The sequence below is a fragment of the Mus musculus genome, chromosome 18, assembly GCF_000001635.26.
Source record: "Mus musculus strain C57BL/6J chromosome 18, GRCm38.p6 C57BL/6J".
Lineage (NCBI taxonomy): Eukaryota > Metazoa > Chordata > Mammalia > Rodentia > Muridae > Mus > Mus musculus.
In genome coordinates, this window is record NC_000084.6 from 14,569,373 (window position 1) to 14,576,891 (window position 7,519).

Here is a 7,519-nt window from a genome sequence, read left to right on the forward strand (position 1 = left end):
GGGCCATACATACACCCAGAATCTTTGCCCATAAGGGTAGGCAACCTTTCCAGTATGTACGACTCCAGAATGCCCCTTCTAGGAGATCAGAGCCTATGTACAGCTCATTTCCAAGACCATTCTCAAGAGTAGCCTGCACACCTCCAGAGACTATATCGAATCCGTCAAAGGCAGCTATGGTGCTAATGGAGGAAGATTAGGATTCAGGAGGATGTATTGGTGTGGACATATACACACATCCTCTTACAAGGGGTGACTGTGGTGAGACAGATCTAGCTCTCACCATCACACTACATTTGACTGAGAATCCTGAAAATCTGTGAATCCTTTACTTAAGCCTCATCTTACAATTCATTAGGAATGGTGTTTGTCTAAATAAAAAGATATGTTGGAAAATGCAGTTGAAACAAACTGTCTCTAGTCTAGGAGCACTGGACACAAAGGTAGGGACAATAGTTTTATTACTACACAAATGTCAAGTCAACACAGGGTGAACATTGAAGACAACCACTGAGAAACTTCAACAATAGAAATCTCACCCTTTATAAAGCCAAGCAAGCACATCTTTTTTCCTTCATTTTTGAAGGGAAAAATTAATTGTTCTCAAATAAGATTTATTAGCATCACAGGACAAAGAATTAGCTCAACAGGTAAAGATGCTTACTGGCAAACCTATTGTCTTAGGTTTCTATTGCTATGATAAACACCATGATCAAAACCAGTTTCGGGCTCTCCAGCTCCGCGTCCCGAAGGTGGGTCCCACGCGGGGTCAACATGAGGATCGAAAAGTGTTATTTCTGCTCCGGGCCGATCTACCCGGGGCACGGAATGATGTTCGTCCGCAACGATTGCAAGGTGTTCCGATTCTGCAAATCCAAGTGTCATAAAAACTTTAAGAAGAAGAGAAACCCACGCAAGGTCAGGTGGACTAAAGCCTTCCGGAAAGCAGCTGGCAAGGAGCTCACGGTGGACAACTCATTTGAATTTGAAAAACGTAGAAATGAACCTGTGAAATACCAGCGTGAGCTGTGGAATAAAACTATTGATGCCATGAAGAGAGTTGAAGAGATCAAACAGAAGCGCCAGGCCAAATTTATAATGAACAGGTTGAAGAAGAACAAAGAGCTCCAGAAGGTGCAGGACATCAAGGAGGTCAAGCAGAACATCCATCTCATCCGGGCTCCTCTCGCCGGCAAAGGAAAGCAGCTGGAGGAAAAAATGGTCCAGCAGTTACAGGAGGATGTGGACATGGAGGAAGCTTCCTAACGGTGCTCCCCGCAACCAGCCCTGAGCACGCTGGAGTGGAGTGGAGACTTTCGGCCCCTAAGTTATTCATTGGTTCCATAAGGTCCTTCAGACAAGGGTGATTCAATGTGCTTCCCCCTTCAACGTTGCAGCCTGTAAAAGCATCCCCTTGTGGGTGTTAGGTCTCAGCTCAGCACTCTGCTTCACTGTGTTATGCGCACGCAAACAGCAAAGTTTGTGTGTAGATGAAGACATGAACTGTGGGCATAAAATGGTTGAGCCAGTTGTCTTCCTGTGTGAAATCCGAATGATGTACTATTTTCCGTGCGTTGGGATAGTCTGTTTATTAGGGTTATTGAGATGGAGGTCACGCAAGGAACTGACTGTTCTCATGTCTACCTGACTCTTTTTTGTTTTGGTCTAGTATGTTTAGTAATTTCTGACAGTTGCATAATGGCAGCACACAGCACAGCTGAGTTTTGTTGGGCCGTCTGACCTGCTTCAGCCATTCAGCCTGCAGCTGTGATGTTGGAGGTGGGCTGGGTTGTTAAACTTTGCCTGAATGTCCAGGTTGTGACATCTGTCCGGAAAGATTCTCCTTTCCTTCCCGCCCAGCATTGATCTAGAAGCAGAAGAAGAATCTTGGTGCCTTTCAAAGATTAGGGTGTGGTTTTGTTTTCTCTCCCTCTTCTTCTCCCTCTCTTCCTTTTTTTCTTTTTCTTTTTCTTTTTCTTTTTCTTTTTCTTTTTTCCTTTTCCTTTTCCTCTTTTCTTTTCTTTCTTTTCTTTTCTTTTCTTTTCTTTTCTTTTTTCTTTTGGAGACATGATCTCTTTGTGTAGTTCTGGCTGTCCTGAAACTCACTCTGTAGGTCAGTCTGCTTGGCACTCACAAAGATCCCTTGCCTCCTGAGTTACGGGATTAAAGGCGTGCACCATCGTATCCAGTATTTTTTCTAAAACCTTAAAAAGACAACCAAAAAGAAACTCTTGCTTTTGGAAAGTAGAATTTATGGATAGAATGCTAACTGTTATTTGTACATAAATAAAGCCCTTTCTAAAGTAAAAAAAAAAAACAAAAACAAAAAAAAAAAAAAAAAAAACCAGTTTCGGGACAAAGAGCTTATTTCAGCTTACCATCTATAGTTCATCATGAAGGAAAGTCAAGATAGGAACTGAGACATGGAGGAATGCTGCTTACTGGTTTGCTTCCTATGGCTTGCTCAGCTTGCTCAGCTTGCTTCTTATACAACACAAGACCATCCCTATAGATGGCACCACCCACAGTGAGTTGAGCCTTTCTATATTACTCATTAATCAAGAAAATGCCTCAACAGACTTGCTTACAGGTTAATCTGAGAGAGGCAATTTCTCAAGTCAGATTCCCTTTTCTCTGAAGTCTAAGTTCGTGTCAAGTCAGGAAGCAACAATAACATCAACAAAAACCAACACACCTAATGACCTAAGTTCAATCTCCATGACTCACATGAACTGACTACTACAAGTTGTCCCCTGGTGTTCACATACACATGAATCCATAACACACACACACACGGAATAAATGCATAATAATATAAAGATTTGACAGTTAATCTAATATAGAGTTCATTCTAAGTTTACCTGATAATTAATATAATACTCTGTATTAGTTGCTTTTATATAAATGACTAATAAACTTCGGTCTTTTTGACAAAAAAGGAAATTTGAAACCACAGGTAAGCTGCCACCAAAACAATCTCCTAACTACTCCTAGAATCTGAAAAACAGGGTTGCTAACCCTCAGCATTCAAGTTGATTTTTAACATTTTGTTTGTTTCTCTGCTGTGTCTGTGTGTGTCTGTGTGTGTGTGTGTGTGTGTGTGTGTGTGTGTGTGTGTGTGTATGCATGCACACATGCACAGTGGTGCATATATAGAGGTCAGAGGTGGGAGTCAATTGTCCCATTATCCATGTTCGTCCCAGGGATGTAGATCTCTTGGCTCTTCCAGCACCATATCTGCCTGCATGCTGTCATGCTTCCCACCATGATGATAATAGACTAAACCTCTGAAACTGTCAGCTAGCCCTAATTAAATGTTTGCCTTGATAAAAATTCCAGTCCTTGTCTTGATACTGAGAGCCTTTCCCCATTGGATCATCTCACTGTCCCATTCAAGGAAGTCTTTGAGAGATAGCCTAGGGTCAGGGCACTGGTAAGGTCAGAGCGCACTACTATAATTCCAGTATTCAGAATGTAGTGGCAGTGTCGCAGGTACTTCGAGCCGGAAAGACAAGAACAACACGGACACCAAGTCAGGTTCACGCAACAGCTTCTCCTTTTACTTGTGGCCTTTTTTCTTACAGCTCTCTCCACTTTGGCAGGGGTAACAACAGCTTCTCTTACAACAGCTTCTCTTACAACAGCTAGCTTCTACAAAGGGCAAGGGCTATTCCTATACTCGTGGCGCTGACCTCATCTCGCTCCACCACCTCATCCAATCCGAATCACACACACTCCAGGCACAAGCTCAAGTCGGTCACTGTAGGCTGACAGGTCTGGATCACGAGGAACAGTCCAGCCTGGCAGGCAGCCTAAGCATGCAGCCTCGCTGCGCATGCTCGGGCAAGGCAGTAAACATCTTGGCCCATGTGGCTGCACCCGCTTCCCGCATAGCAGGAAGATCAATAATTTAAGGTTGGAATAGGAGAGGTAGCTCAGTGGATAAAAGCACTTGCTGCTTTTGCAAACCTAAAGGGTTTGGTTTTTGGAACCCACATTGTGGGCAAAATTATGTGTAACCCAAGTTCCAGGGTTTCCTTTTGCTCTCTTCTGGTTTCTACCTGCACTGTACATAAGCAGTACACTCCCATGCTTTTAGGCAAAACACTCATACATATAAAAATAAATAAGTCTTTAAGTAGAATGAAAGAGAGTTTAAGGTTTTCCTTGCCTACATACTGATTTCAGCAACCAGCCAGTTAGACATCAGAATTGGATCCTGTCTCAAGGGAAAAAATAAAAACACTAAAAACAGACTCAAGTACATTTCAAGGAGGCTATGAAAGGCCTTACCACTCTGAGTCTTCTGTGTAAATTCTGTAATAAAGGGAAAGGTAAAATTTCTTGTTTGTAGCCTTTTGAAGAAATAAGCTTCTCAGTCTTCATGTTTGCTCATCGTTATCTTTACCTCCACTGTGCAGATATTTAGACATTTTATACATGGGCCTCTCATTTGTTTTCTAGCCAGATGTTAGATTGGTTACTAGCATTGTGAATATTAGGAGTCTGTCAGTGTGGTGGTTTGAATAGGTTTGCTTTCCTCCATAGAGTCATGTGTTTGAATGCTTAGCCATACGAAATGACATTATTAGGAAATGTGGCTTCATTGGAAGAAGTATGTCACTGTGAGGGGGGATTGAAGCCTCCTATGATCAGGCTCCATCCAGTGAGGAAGAGACCCTCCTCCTGGCTGCTCAAGGAAGACCGTCTTCTTCTGGCTGCCTTCTGATGTAAAACTCTTGGCTCCTGCAACACTAAAAAAAAAAGAAAAAGAAAAAGAAAAAGAAAGTGACACTAGGTCTGGCTTGAACAAGTGAAACCTCAAAGCTACTCCTAGTGACATACTTCCTCTAGCAAGACAACAATTACTCCAACAAGGCCACATCTCCTAGTAGTGCTACTCCCTATGAGCCTATGGGCTTCATTTCCATTCAAACCAGCACAGAGAGGAAAAGCAATGTACTGACAGTCTTAGAGTTCTACATCTTGATCCAAAAGCAACAGGGAGAGACTGTTCCACACAGGGCAGAGGTTGAGCACTAGGAGCCTCAAGCCTACACCCACAGCGACACACTTCCTTTAACAATGCCACACCTACTGAAATAAGGCCAACTTCCTAATAGTGCCACTCCCTATGGCCAAGCATTAAAACACATGAATCTATGGAGGCCATACCTATTCAAATCACCACACACTGTGATAGGTATCTGTAATCCTGGTGCTGGGGAGGCAAAAGCAGGTAAATTCCTGGGGCTGGTTTGTTAGCAAATGTCTTAGTTAGGGTTTCTATTGCTGCAATGAATCACCATGACTAAAATTCAACTTGGAGAGGAAAGGATTTGTTTGGTTTACCTTCCAATCTTGCTGTTCATCATGGAAGGAAGTCAGGACAAGAACTCAAACAGGTCAGAAACCTGTAGGCAGGAACTGATGCAGAAGCCATAGAGATGTGCTGCTTACTGGCTTGTTTCCCATGGACTGCTCAGTCTGCTTTCTTGTAGAACCCAGGACCACCAACCCAGGATGGCACCACCCACAGTGGGCTGTGTCCTCCCCCGTCAATTAAGAAAGTATCTTACAGGTGGAGCTTATGAGGGCATTTTCTCATCTGAGGTTCCCTCCTTTCAAATAACTCTAGCTTGTGTGTCAAGTTTCTGTAAGACTGGCCAGCACATCAGGAATAGATGACTTGATGATCTCCACACAGTGAGAGACTCACCACCTCAAAAAGCAAGATGTATGACACTTGAGGAATGGCACATGAAGCTGATATCTGGCCTCTAAATGTACACACATGCACATGCATACATGAACACTCACAAACAAAATAATTACACTCACTAAGATAGTACAAAGAAATCACTCAGTATGGGCTCTGATACAAGCAAGGCAGACGTGCAGGAAATATGAAGTGTGCGGGATGCTGCTGTTGCAACAGGGTGTAATTATGGTAAAAATTGGTTGTGGTTCTGAGAATGGAAGCCAGAACTTTGTGCATGTGGGGCACATACTCTATGACATGTCCCCGGTATTACACTCTAAATAATGATAAAAATACAGACAAAAAAATACATAGAACAAAACATTACTGTTTATTATCATCATCAAATAGAATGTATTGTGTATATTCCAGTGTTGGTTTGTTGGTTTGTTTGTTGTATATGTATGCAACAACAAACTCTTCACCAAGTCGTTTTGGTTCTTTCTGTACTGTACTCTTGGGTTCTTTCAGCCTTATAAGGGGCTACTCAACGCCATTTTGCTCACCCTATAACAGCTGTAGCAAAGAGGCTGTTCACTCATTTATTCCCTCAAACAACTTGTGCCTGAGGTCTGCCAATGTGACTAAGAAATGTGACTAAGGCATAGCTCTTGCCTTGGGGGGCCAGCCCTTCCAGCAGAGAAGATAGGCATGTATAAATATAGAGCAGAAATAAATAACTAGATGGAAATTTATTTTCCAAAAGAAAGTCACAATGCCAAGTTTCTGTTTGCCATTCCAGGAAGAACAATGCAAACCCACCCAGTGCCCCTTAGGCCCAGCGCACACATTTCAAAGAGAGTCCCACTGAGGCCGTGTAATAACCTACAGCGTGCCAACTTATGTTGTAATCTCTTCGTGGTTTCAAAATGCCCATCTATCGCTTCAGCTAAATGGGATTGAGGTGATTGCCTTCCTTCATCTTTAGATTTCTGTGAAATACGTAAGTAATGACAGTTATGGTTGCCCACACACACACACACAAGTGCTTAGAGATGCTAAGGGTGAGGATTCTAGAGATGAGTGGGTGAATCTGTGGAGATTTAACAAGGAAACTCTCCACAGAAGCATTCCAGTAGAAATGACCATTTCCTGTCAATAACATGACTGAGTGGACGACAGCCACAAACAGAACTCTAACTCATGCTTGAGGCAAAAGAGGTTCCACACATATATTTCATTGCAAAATAACACACTACTACTTAGTAAATTATTATGGTTTCATTGTCTGTGATTATTTTCTATGTGCTTGCCTTTAAAATTTTTTTCAATTATTTGTGTATGATTTTGTATTTCTTTTTAAAAGATGTGTTTATTTATATTTTATTTAAATGAGTGTTTTGTGTGCATCTTTGTATGTGTCCATGTGCACAGTTCCCATAGAGTCCAGAAAAGAATGTTGGACCTCCTAAAAGTACTGTACTTATGGACAATTATAGGCTACCATAAGGGTTTTGAAAACTGAATCCAGGTCTCCTGTAAGAACAGCAAGTACTCTTAACTGCTGAGACATCTCTCCGCCTCAAATTTTCTATTTCTAAATGTGATTTTTATTTATTTTGTTTTTGTTTTTGTTTTTGAGACAGGATTTTCCTGTGTGGTCCTGGCTGTTTTGGAACTCACTCTGTAGACCTGGCTGGCCTCAGACTCAAGAGATTGTCCTGCCTCTGCCTCCCAAGTGCTGGGATTAAAGGCAAGAGCCACCAGCACCCAGCTAAAAGTGATTTTTAAATCCCTTTTAATAAAAGGCATTGTTAC

General features: G+C 42.1%; 1 pseudogene; it reads left to right on the forward strand.

Annotated features, from left to right (window-relative positions):
• Positions 741 to 2,128, forward strand: Gm6457 (predicted pseudogene 6457; annotated as a pseudogene).
• Positions 2,129 to 7,519: the final 5,391 nt, after the last annotated feature.